The 14,021-nt window shown below is 33.6% G+C and overlaps 1 protein-coding gene across 1 annotated transcript in view; it reads right to left on the reverse strand.

Moving 5' to 3' along the window:
- Sntg1 (syntrophin gamma 1) overlaps window positions 1–14,021 on the reverse strand; it is an 863,431-nt gene that overhangs the window by 221,633 nt on the left and 627,777 nt on the right.

Here is a 14,021-nt window from a genome sequence, read left to right on the forward strand (position 1 = left end):
ATACAAAGTTATGGAAAATTTACATTACAAAAAACTTTTAATAAATCTTTCAGTTAAGAACTGAACATATGATAAGTTTACTGTTTTGCAAATTACTCATTATTCACATATTATATTGATGCCAAAATTAAACATCTGCTTAGATATTCTAAATAATATTCGCTTTGGCAATATCTGGGGGGAAAGATAAACATTTGTCCTATTTTGTCTCTTAAACTCATTTCATTAAATGTTAGTAAGGAAAACCTCTTAAAGAAAGTTTAATTATTATAGATCCATGAAATTAGGATAATTGTACTACTAGATCTAATAAAAATTTGTTTCAAATTAATTTATTAAAAACACATTTTGGAAAGTGATGTCTATGTTTATTTAAATATTGCCCTATATCTTTAAATCCTGATTATTTTGGTATTTTAACACTTAGTAGCATCAATTTTATTCAGAAACTTAAACATGATCTAGATCTCTTTAGATTCTCAGAGAAGTACATTAGGATATTCAAATATTTCTTTTAAAAATTGCCCTTTTTCTAATTTAAATTCCTTTAGGGATTTTTTTTTTTTCTCAATTAACTGTTGCAATTCTAGGTCTGGTGGTACAAGCTATAATCCCAGCAGCAGTTTAAAAGACTGAGATAGGAAGATCACAAGTTCAGTGCCAGCCTTAGCAACTTGGCAAGGACCTAAGTAACTTAGTAAGACTGTCTCAAAATGAAAAGTAAAAAGGGCTGGAGATGTGGCTCAGTGTAAAATTGTCCCTGTGTTAAATCCTCAGTCAGTACTCAAAAAAAAAAAAAAAATATTGGCAGTTAAGTGGAGATCTTATATATTAAAAATTTATTTTAACTCTGTTAACCTTTTAATTTAAAATTTTATATACAAGTCAATTTGATGACTAGAGTCATATGCTCTCCAAATGGATGACATTGACCCTGAATAACAAAGCATATTTTCCCATGAAAATCAATTTTGAAGATTCAACCAAGAAAATCATTCTTAGAGAAGCAAGAAGCATGCCTGCAATTTCTGTAGAGATGTATGGCCACTACTTTTTAACAGATATGTGAGGACCTGGAGAGATCAATACTCTACAGACATAAATTTATCCAATGATGAATGATATCAGTGTGTGGGCACATCATGACAATATATCCATCCTGCAGCTTCTGATAACACTCAGCATTTCCACTTAAAGGGAAGACTCAAAATTGTTTTTTGCTTCAAGAACTCCCATATCAACTCATATTTTTCATCCATTCCTTTCTTAACACCCTTTACCCTTGTTATTTTCTATGACTGGATGCAAAAATGTAAAAGTATGCCACATTTATTATAAAAACACATCCACTAACAATAAATCAGTTTTTCAAGATTATTATATATCTGAATGAACTTTCTTAAATTTTATTTTTCCTAGCACAATCATTTTTCAATTGTAAGTCATCATTAAGATTAGTACACACATATACACAAATACACACACTATTGTAAGCAGTTTGCAACCATGCACAAATATCTAAGTTTATATGTTCAGTACTGAATTACTCATCTGTTATGAATTCTCCACACATCAGAAGCTGTTATAAGCTGGACATGTACTCTCTATCCTCAAGAAGACTTTGGTAACATTGGTAAAACAAAATACAACAAATAGTGTTAAGTCTTTATGATGAGTCTTATAGTAGTACACTATAGAATTGAAAAAGAAAAAAAATTAACTGCAGGATTGGGTGTAGTTGCAGAGAACCATTACCATGGGTCTCAGAAAATGATAAAAATAGCTTAAATCTGTCAGTATTAGTCAGTCAAAGGTGAAGAAAATAGTTCTATCATTGCTAAGTTATTATTCCGTATTCTAAATAAAGCAAATTCAGTCCTTTTAGATAAAAACACAGGATAGACCTTCAGGTGCAATGTGTGTGACCACCTTACTCCCTGCTCAGGTATTTAGATTTGAAGCTCCATTATATAATTAAAGGGATCTAAAATTCCCTCAATTCAGCAACTGCAGTCTCAAAATTATTTCCTGCTTAAGTTCCTTGCAGCTCTTCATCTGTCTTAGTGCCATTCATTTACACTTCCTCTTAAATACTATGCCACAAAAAAAAAAAAAAAAATACTATGCCACATAGTGAGAATCTCCCAACTATGGAACACTCAGTATCCTGTAATGAACATATAGAAGTAAATGGTACTTCCCTAGTTTTACTTCCTTACAGTGAAATATCAGGGAAAGTCACATATGTTAAAAATGTATTGAGGGAAGGTGTTCAGTCCCAAGGAAGAAAAAGTAAAAGGTAAAGAGAAGCAAGGCAGGCCAATAAGAAGCAAACAAGTTCAAGAGAGAACTGAGTCACCAAGCTGGCCTCAGCTGCTCCATAAGACACTTGGTTGTTCAGTCAAGTGTGACATGTCTACAGGGTTCAGGTCACTGCTGCATTTCCAAATCAAGAGTTTTGCTGTTGAGCAAAACTGAACAATGTGCTATCTGGCTTCTTCTCACTCACTTTTGGTCTTTAATTGGACAGTATTTATTTTCTGGGGATTCTCCCACATCTTGCTGCATTATTTTGAGAATGGGGCAGTGGTAGGTCCAGTGAGGTCGGCTCCTGGCACTGTGGCATGATGAAGGCCATGATGAAGTCTAGCCTCAGATGCTGGGGAAAGCAGGTGGGGTGGCATGTTTGGGTGAGGTCCCTGTGCAGTACCCATAGCTGTGAGAATACTGGAATATGAAGAACTTGGGATGCTATGGCCAGGAAGAAAGGCAAAGGAATGAGGAAGATGATACTATGTCTGCATTTTTCAGTTAACATCAAAGCAGATGGTTTGAGCTGGAGCAAATATAAATTGCCTGATAATATTCCTTATCAAAATTTGTTAAAAATATTTATCTTCTACCAAGTACGTTTCCAAGAGACAAACTCATCTATTCTATTAAAATTCTCTTGATATAATTTGCCAGAATAACCTCTAATCATAAGAAAGTAAAAATATGATTGTCAAAAATCTTCATAAAATACTATACCTAACTCTTCTTTGCTTTTGTTCTGATTTAAGTGACTGTCTCCACAGTTCTTTAATTTCACTCACTGTAACCCATTTTTTGATGACACTTGCGTGTCACATTTTGTACAAAGAAAAATGATGCAGAGAACAACAACACACTACTGCTAAAAAGTACATCTAAGGATTCAGACATGTCAGTGGCAATAAAAAGTAAAAAAGGGTCTACTTAAGTGACACCCATGCCTGTCAGAACCGTACTCCACAACCTCTGATCACAGCTTTTATTTCATTTTCAGTAAATCTCCTTTCTGCTAGTCTTTATTCTGTCATGACTTTCAGTTCACCTACAAGCTTTGTTGAGTCTTTTCAATGTGGCAGATGCAATAGAAGTTTTTTATTTTTTTATCCCCGTTAGCTTTTCATAACCAACATCTTTATGAAAAACATATTTGATTTTTTCAACTTGTGTTTGCTATCTAATATAGTAGATCTCTATGGATTAATGATTAGGTAAGTGCATAAAGTATTGGAAGATGAGTAAAATACCTGTTGAGTAAATTCAAATATCTGATTAAATTCCTCCTCTCTCATCCTGTGTGTGTGTGTGTGTGTGTGTTTAAGAGAGAGAGAGAAAGAATCCTAAAGGGTTGTGCTCATCTCACAGAGAATACTGATTATTGATGAATTTTCTTTAGGACTTATACATTTTCAGTATTAAGCAATGTGGTAGGTATTTTGATTGATCTGAAGCTATTTATAATCTTCTCTATCACATCCCACATTAGGGTAGCTGTGTACAAAACAATCTCACCCCTCTTTCCCTAATCATCAAAGGTTGCCATGGAACTGAATTCAGGGGAAAGGAATGTGAGCAACAGTCCAATGAACGGTTCATGGGAAATTTTCTCTTACCTTGGTAACAGGGGACAAATATGCCTGGCTCCACTCACTCCTTTTCAATTTCTTTCTTGTCCTGAACACTAAAGTGATGTTTGGAACTGTTGTAGCACTAGCATGACCATGAAGTTATAAACATAAGGCAAAATCCAACACCATAAAGATGGTGGAGGGAAATAATGTGGATAGACAGGAGATGGGTTCCTGGTGGCATCTTCGAACCTCTGAAACAGAGCATATTCTGCTGTCTCCAGAATTCTTGCCAGGTGGGAAAAAAGAACAATAAATATTTTCTCAATCAATATACAAGGTTCCTCTTGTTTAAGAATAGTATCATTTAATACATTCATTTCACATATGCACATATATATGTATATTTATATATACACACATACACATACATATACACGCTTCATCTATTTAAAAGTGACACATTTTATTAGCATAAATATGGTACACATGGAAGAATCCAGACTAAAAGAGGAGATTCTCTTACTTTTTCTAGCAGGCGAGTTAATAAAAATTTCAGGTGAAATTCTTCCTATTTATGAAAAGAGGTCAATTTTACTATTATAGAAGGAAAACAATGAGTGGGAGACATTCATTGAAGAATTTTCAGGTGAAGGACAGATTTTCATTTATTTGCTTCTTCTCTCTTTTGCATTTGAGGGAATTGAGGAGGAGAGTTTGGACCACTTAATGGTTTAATCACTGCTGGATATTTATTTTAAATCATTATGTCCAGTTTTGTCCTTGTACTGCAAACTAGAAAACTATCTTTCAGAATCTCAAATGACTGTTCCACAAAAAAAGACATGTAAACTCACAAGAAGCAGACACTATAATTTATTGATGTCTCATGAATTAAATAATTTAACTTAGAATGCACTGGAAAGAAGGAAAATTACAGATGTTTTAGCACTATTTAAGAGGCAGAATATTGAAAGAATTTTTAAATATTTAATCTTCACAGTAACATAAGATTACTTAACACCTATTTATGAGAAAATTGAAGAGTAAGCACATGACTACTAAGTGGAGAAGTTGCAAGTTTATACCAAGTTTGATGATGCCAAAGTTCAAGCTTTGTCCACAACACAGAAATAATTAAAAAGCAGCAACCTCAGTTTGCTTTGACTAATAAAGAATGTTTTGAAATTACATTTCTTTCTACTTTCAGTTTTAGCCGGTTTGCATACACTTTAATGCTAGTTGATTATAGTACTTAATGCAATTACATAGATCTCAGTCTTTTCTACTGTCTGAACTTTTAATAAATACTTCTTTGTATAGTTTTATTATTTGATCAATGAATATCAAATATATTTTATAGTTATAGGAAATCAGTCTTGGATGAACTTTTGGAGTTGATCTTTAGTGATTTTCTGAATTCTGACCTATTCTTAATGTTTTTTATTCTGTCAATGACATTATAATTTCTTCCCACTTTGATATTCAGTTGCCTGGCTTTAACAATCTCAGTTTTCATTTATTTTATGTATAATTCATACCTTCACAATTCTTTCCAATCCTATTTGGAAAGGTTATATTTCAATTATTTGAAGATGTACATTTCTTGGAGCACTAAAACTTTAATAGTAATGGCATAAGGCAAAATTTATTTTATTAACTTAGAATAGTAACTAAAACAAAATTTACCTATGATTACTATTATTTCATAAGATATTTAACATTACAATTAAGGCAAAACCTACATCATATAAAAGATCTGCCTTTAAAGAATAAATTGAATTTATGAAAAAACACACTTATGTTAACCAAAACATTTCACTTTATCTCAGACCAGTGAAAATTTTGCATATTTAATGATATTCATTGCTATAATTCAGTTTTTTCTTTTCTGTGAATCCAGGCCTTTACTTGTCTTAAAATTCCTTCACCTATAAAATCACTTATTTTACTCTTATGCATGATTCATTCAACTTTAGGAAAATTTAAACTGCATCTCTTCAAAACAGATTCCATCTCTCTCAGCACATCTTCATGTTATCTATGGAAGATGAAATTTCACATTTACTTTAAACTTATTTGAATACCATTTACCTTTCCCATTGCACTGTTTATTTCTTGAAGGTAGAGCTGTCCATTTCTGCTCAATACTATAGTCACTGTCTAATAAATCATGTGATGGGTCTTCAAAAAATATTGTTGAATGAATAAATGGATGAATAAAATCAGGGAACTGACAATCATGTCAAATGTTAACATCTGGAATTTGTATATATGTATTTATTTAAATGAACATTTATTTTAGAATAGTTTCAGATTTACAAAAAAATTACAAGTATAAATTAGAATTTCTATATACCACATAACCATCTTAGCATAGCTAAGATGTTGCTACAAAAGTTCCTATATACCACATAGTTATCATTACCATCTTGTATTCATTACTATAGTCCATTTGTTAGAATTAATGAATCAATATTAATACATGATTTTTAAACAAAGTCCAAGATTTATTTATATTTTTGTAGATTTTACCAAATATCCTTTTTCTGTTCCAGGATCTCAACCATGTAATATGTTGTATCATGTCGCCTTAATCTCTCTTGGTTAGGTCAGTTTTTTAAACTTTCCTTGTTTTCAAAGTTTTGGTCATTAGGAGTTGCTGGTTCAGTATTTTGTAGAATATTCAGCACTTGTGATTTGTCTGATGTTTTTCTCATATTGAGACTGGGGTTGTAGATTAGGAGAAAAGACCACAGAAGCACAATACCATATTTTCATCACACTGTATTGGGGGTATATCTTTCAACATAACTGAAATTGCTTTGTTGTTTCTTCACTACAAAGTCATACATTTTCCTCTTTATACTCTGCACACTAAAAAATGATTCCTATGCTCATTAAGAAACGAAAGTATAAAAGAAAATATATTTTGACATTTGTATATTTTTATTAGATATATTAACATCCACAAAAATATATTTGGATTCCTCATTATATATCATTCTTCCCACAGATGTAGGACAAATATTAGCTTTCTATTAATGATTAATAGATTGTTGATGTATAAAAGTAATACTTTATAGCCTATGATATTGAGCAATTGCATAAAATATCTTATTTTAATTTATTTTAACCTACCAAAGTAGGCAAAAATGATAAAATCTCACTCTTGAAACTAAAGACAATGAGGATCTAATATTTTGTTCAAGCTCTTTATTATGGTTGGTTTGTATTTCTTTGAATATTTTATAATTGGTTCAATCAGTACAAGAACCAGGTTTTTAAACTTATAGTCTTGTTTGCATATAAAATACATACTTAAAATTCAAATCTTATTCACTGATGCTTCTATGACATATAATATGAGTTATTTTGAAAACATGACCCTTGATTAATCATCATAATAAAATATAATATTATTGAGAATTTTTAGCATATGATTTTATGGGGAAAATACAAAATCAGTAAACATGTATCAAGACAATAATGAATCTTAAAGCTAATTGACCTCATGGTAATACCAATAGCAGAAACTCAAACATTTTATTAATATCATTTTTATTCTAAAGAGTTTCTATATCCAGAAACAGTGAGCAGAACTGGAAAAGTCTCAAACGATATGACAAAGTGGAGTAGGAAGGAGCGAGTGATATTTCTATCAAAAAAAAAAAAGCAAAATGCAGCATATGATACTTGCCTCTATATATTTGAGTAACTGCCAAGTGTAAGAGGAAGTTAAATTATAGTGTCTTTCCCAAGGCAGAACTAGTACAAATGGATGAAAGATACAAGACAGAGATTTTTATTCACTATAAGGAAGTATTGCCTAATATTGAGCTGTCAAAGATTCAATTGCTGCATTGTGAAGCAGTGGTTTCCTTGTCATTGAAAGATTTCCAGCAGAGAGCTATCTGAAAGGATCTTTGCTGGAGGTATTTCTTAATTGGGTGGGAGATGACGTAGATAATCTCCTCAACCCTCTCCAACAAAAAGGTTTTAAGAAGTATTCATATGTTCTTGACATAATGAAAGTTGGGTACATTATTAATGTGCTCAAAAGTATTTGCTATCAGATAGATGTATCACAATCCATTTATTTCTGATCTCTCTGGCAGATTGTATTTTTCTATCCTTGTCCCTTAACTCAGTGAATTATATGAAGAAGGTTTATTTCAAAAACAGACTTGTTTTTCAGACACTTCATTATGAGAGGTAGATTATGAGGGACCAAATCAAATACACCCGGATAATACCAGGGACATCTACCATGGACAGCACTTCCACTTTATCCTGTCCATAGATGCTCTAAAATGAGATGCCAACTCACAGGTTGTAACAACTTAATAGGTGATATCTATGAACTGCAGTGTGTATGGGAGCTCCATGAATCTTTCTCTCACTCCTCTTTTTTACCTTCACTTTCAGCAATTTTTCCTTCAGCTGTTGATTGAGAGACTGACTCATTCATTCAATTCATTGCTTGTTCAATATGAACTGCTAAGTATCAAAAATACAAGGACATAGGACATACTTGGTGGCCAAGTGTGATCAGAGTCAAGCCACATGTGACCCACTGCTCCTAGATCTAGCGACTGCTGCTCTCACTCCCCAAGCCAACAAGCAGTTCCAGCATCATATCTGTATAGCAGCTTTTCTCAGTGGTGATCTCCTGACAACTCGGCCAGTCAGCCTGAGTTTTAGATGGCAGCATTTCTTCCTGGGCCTCTTATAGCACTTCTTCTTCATCATTTTCTGTGGAAGCTTCTATCCATACTTACAATCCAAGCACTGAGAATAACAGATATTTTTTTTCCAACCAATATGAGTGAACTGGACAATAAAATATTTTTTCTTGTAATGTCAGTTAGTTACTTACAAAAGATCTAGGAACTCTAGTGATTATTATAAACTATTTTACACTTGATTAATCAATTAATCAATGTAGATTACTTTGTAATTTAAATAAATGAATTGAATCATAGTTGCCATGGAAGCAGAGACAACATAGATCAATGTTAGATTTGGATATAAGATGTCCCCCCAAAGCTCTTGTATTAATACAGGGATGTTTGAAGGTGGAATTGATTCCAGTGTGAGAGCCATAACCTAATCAGTCTGTCTTAGTTTGAATGGACTCAGTCTATCTTAGTTTGAATGGACTGACTGGGTGGTAACTGTAGGCAGGTAGGATGAGGCTAAGGATGGAATCGTCTTCCATGTAGCTCTTTCTCTCTCTCTCTCTGTCCCCCTCCTGGCTGCCATAAATGAAGGAACACTCCTTCACCATGCTTTTCCTCTATGATATTTGCCTCTCTTTGAGTCCAGAGCAGTGGAGTCAGTCATTTATGGACAGAAACCATGAACCAAAATAAACTTTCCCTCTTCCAAGTTCTTCTTTTTGGGTATTTCATCACAGCAATGCAAAGCTGACTCACAGAAATTAGTACTAAACAGAGAGGTCATTGCTATTGCTACCTTGACCATGTGGTTTAGAGGCTTTTATAAATGGTTTATGGGATGAATTTGGAAAAGTGTCAAGAAGTAGGTTGTAGAAGACAAAATCCTGTAGTAAAACTTAATGGGTAATTCTAGTGGAAGCTCAGAAGACCATATGCTGCTAAGAATGTGGACTGTGCCCATGAGGTTTCAGGGGGAAATTAGAACTCTACTGGGAATTTGAGGAGAGGCCCCTCATGTTATATTCTGGCAAAGAACTTGTCTACATTTTGCTCATATCCTTGAGACTTTGTTTAGGGTTGAACTTAAAGGTGATGTGCTAATTAATCTGGTGGAGGAAATTTTAAGGCGACATAGCATTCAGTCAGTGCCGTGGATATTGATGGCAGCTTTCAGCTGAGTTTACTCTTAAGAATCAGAAGCAAAAAGCAGGGTTGAAAGATTTTATAAACTTTGATTGGATTGTGAGAGTTGTGACCTAATCAGTTCATCTGACTTTGAATGGACTAACTGACTGGTAAATATAGACAGCTGGGATATGGCTGGAGGAAGTAGGTCACTGGGAGGCATGCCCTGGAAAGGTTCATCTTTCCTGCTGGTCCATTTCCCCTTCTCCCTTTCTCTGCTTCCTGACTGTCATTAATAGAGCAGTGCTCCTCTATTACATCTTTCCCCCTGTTGCGCTACCTCATCTTGGGCTTAGAGCAATGCAGTCAGACCATAGGTACTGAAATCTCTGAACCTATGAGCCAAAATAAAACCTTCCTCCAGTAAGTTGTCTTGCCAAGTGTTTTGGTCACAGCAATTAAAATTTGACTAACACAGGAAGCTAGAAGCTATGAGAAAAAATCTACCCCTCGCTTCATGAAAAGGAACTTGAAAATAGGTCCTTATTGCATGAAGGATCCCGATTAATTTCTTTCACGCTTTTTTTTGTTGTTGTTGCTTTGGTCTGAACAGGGGCCCAGTTATGAGGAAATATCCAACTACACAGTAGGCTAAAGTGAGAGATAAACCCTATGTTTCTGGAAAGACGATGAAAAACAGCAATGTGGGGATCCAGAGAATACAAGGGAATCCCCCCAAGAGGGAGAGCATAAAGGGGATACTCCAGTTCTATGTGTGAACTGAGAAAAATTCTGCACTCGCCTCAAGCAGAACACATGCGGGAAACTCCAAAAAGAGCAAATGCTTTGAAAACTGAACAAATATTGGAAATACCCCATGGAAAATGAGACAAAATTTAAAGACTTGAATCTAGTTATGTTTGCTCATTTGCTTCCATGGTAAGTCAAAAGTGACCTTTCCAAAAGATATCTAGGTGAAATACCTGGAACTTGTGAATGTTTTCTTATTTGATTAAAAAAAAAAAAATTGAGGGATTCTTGCAGACACATTTAAGTAAAGGCTCTTGAGGTGAGAGGTCACACCAGATTATCTGGGTAAGCCCTAAGACCTAGTACGATTGGTCACATAAGAGACATCCACAGGAGAAGGCAATGTGACCACAGAAGCAAAGACTGAAATAATGTGACTAAGAGTCAAGAAGTGCTGAGAGTCATCTGAAGCAAGAAGCATTCTCCACTCGAGTGTCCAGAGATGAGGTAGCTGGCTGAAACCTTGATTTCAGAATTGAGAGTGAGTTTCCATTATTTCAAACCATTAAGTTTGTGGTAATTAGTTATAGCAGATGAAGGAAACAAATACCACTCCAAAATACTATGTAACATAACTATTCAAAACTTAGTGACTTAGCAAAACTTTATTATCCCACAGTTCCTGTGTCTCAGGAGTCCAGATATGGCTTATCTGAGTTTTCTTTTCCTAGGTGTTTCAGAAGATTGTAAACAAGATTCAACTGAAATCCGAAGTCTTGACCAGTGAGGTATCCAGACTTACCATGCATCTCACATCTAAGGGAAGGGGATTATTTAAGGGTGGGAATACCAGGATCATTGAGGATCATCTTATGAGTCTGCCTATCAAAAATTGCCATCTTCCCCCATTTATTCAAATCCCTTCAACATGAAAAATGGATTTACTCCTTTCCAAGGTTCCTGAAAGTTTAATGTCCTTACAATTTTGGCAAATTGTAAAATTATTTAACGTGAGATGACCTCAGAAATAAAATTAATAGCTTTCTATCTGGCTAAATAATGAAAAGCAGAAAAAAATTTAAAAAATAATTAACTTGAAGCAAGGAGGTACTGTTTCAAATACTGTTCCTTTACCTTTCTTTCTTTCTTTTTTTTTTTTTTTTGATATTAGGAATAGAACCCACGGTCTGGCATATTTCAGGCAATCACTCTGCCACTGATATACACCTCAGCCTCTTTTTAAAATTTTATTTGGAGATACAGTCTTGCTAAATTGCCCATGCTGTCCTCTAACTAATGATTGTCCTGCCTCAGTCATCTGAGTAGTTGAGATTATTATAATCATGCACTAGCATGCCCACAAGTACTCTAAGAGTTATGAATTTTATCTTTAAGAATCAATTTGAGTCTACTTTAGTCCAAGTAATATGAAATGCCTAGTGGTAGCTGGTGGAGACATTAGTTATACTCCACAACACCACAGCCTCTGCTGTTCTTCCCCTTCTAATGTATAAGCTTTTAAATTGAGTTGGTATATGTGCAGCACAGCTTCAAGACAAGTCTCTGAGGGATCTTTTTCTACTACATACTGTTTACTAAACATATTGTGAATACTTTGGAGCCACCCTGATTAATGTTAAATTTTAATTTTCAATTATATTTACTAAATATTTTGCCATTATATTCAAGGATCTTCTAGAAAACGAATTTATTCAGAGAGCAACTGTAATTACATGGAATTTCCACATAAATTTAGCATAAAAATCCCCATTTAAAAATCATCACTGCTAGAAATTAGTGAACAAAAGGGGAAGAAAATAATTAGACTATTATTCCAATCATTCTAACACAGGGTTTGTTTGTTGGTCTGTTTTCGTTCTTTTATTCTTCTCCTCTGTCTATACTCCAACTGCCTTTATACAAAAATATAATCATTAAAAATTTCTGTAATGTTATGGTTTTAACATTTCTTCCTTCAAATCATTATATGTTTAATTATTTATTCATTCTGATGGCACAGGGGATTGAATACAGGGTCACTCTATTACTGAGTTACATATCTCCAGTTCTTTATATTTCTTATTTTGAGACAGGGTCTTACTAAGTTGCTGAGGCTAGACTTAAACTTGGGACTCTCTAGCTCTAGCCTCCCAAGTCACTAGAATTATAGTCATGTGTCTCCATGCCCAGCTTGTAAGCATATTTTATATCTTTTCAAAAGTGTGTTTTGCTAATACTTTCAAACTTATTATTTTATATGCATTTTCATTTCTCAAATGTATTGGTGTTTGATAATCTCATTGGTGGACTTTCTCAGATATTTACCCCAAATTTACCCTTTGTTGCACTGATTAATAGCAGATACACCATTCATGCATAAATTATATAAGCCTTCACTATTTCATAATATTGGCAAGGATAGAAAAAAATTAGTTCGTCAAGGTAGTGGTTCTAGTATCATTTTAGTATAAAAATTAAGAGAACTCAAACTGTCATCTTAATCAGAACTTTTCTAAATAGTCTCAGTCTAACTTCTTTCTTCCTACTATATATCAATCATTTCATCAATGTTATCATTATGCCTCTTCTGTAGCTATTGTGATTTTCACATTGTTTTCTCTTATGCCTAATATCTTTTCAACACATATAACGAACTTTGCATACTGGAGTGCATTGTAATCAAAAGTACTTTTTAACTGAAAACTGAGTAAAGAACAAAAAGACATTTATTAGAATGTAATGAAGGAGAGGTGAAAGAGCAAATAGATAGCATATAAATAAGCATATGGATCTCCCAGGAGTTAAAACAGTGTTGGGTAAGGGTGTTATCCGCTTTTCTAAGTTTCATGGCAAGCATTTGTTGCAAGGATGGAAAATAAACAGTAAAATTTGGCTTATCTTTCTTTAGACTTATAGAGCTTAATAATATTTACATCTTTGTTCTTTGTTTTTTTAACTCAAGCATTTGCGATTTCAAATGCTTGTCAGTTGGTTCACGTCATTCTAAGTGAGCATACATTCCAAAGAAGCTGTTTTTATGAGAGTTTCCTAGGATTTTAGACCAATGAAAATTTGGAGCTAGGTGAGAAGGGTTAAGAAGAAAAAAATTTCAATTTATTTCTTAACATTCTGTTCTTTTTAAAGTATTTTTTCTCATGTACCCTATAGGACATGGGCTATTTTTAAGGCATTATAACCAGTGCTATAATGAAATACAGAGTTAATACTCACCCAAGGTAGTTTTACTTGTCTTTATCCCTAAAAACATCTACATAATACAAGGGGGAGAGGAACACAATCCTCAGAGAAATACTGTACTTCTTTTCTTTTTACTTTCTTTCTTTGGTCAGTACCTTAACTTTAATATGACATCATCAGATAGCAAAGACTGGGTTAGAAGTTGGGCATCAGTCTTTTTGTTCATATATATATATATATATATGAACAAATATATATATATATATATATATATATATATATATATATATATTTTGATACTATGAATTGAACCCAGGGGTGCTTTACCACTGAGCCACAACTTCTCCAGCTCTTTTTAAATTTTTTAAATTTTATTTAGGGAGGGTCT

This window comes from Sciurus carolinensis, chromosome 1 (genome assembly GCF_902686445.1).
Source record: "Sciurus carolinensis chromosome 1, mSciCar1.2, whole genome shotgun sequence".
NCBI lineage: Eukaryota > Metazoa > Chordata > Mammalia > Rodentia > Sciuridae > Sciurus > Sciurus carolinensis.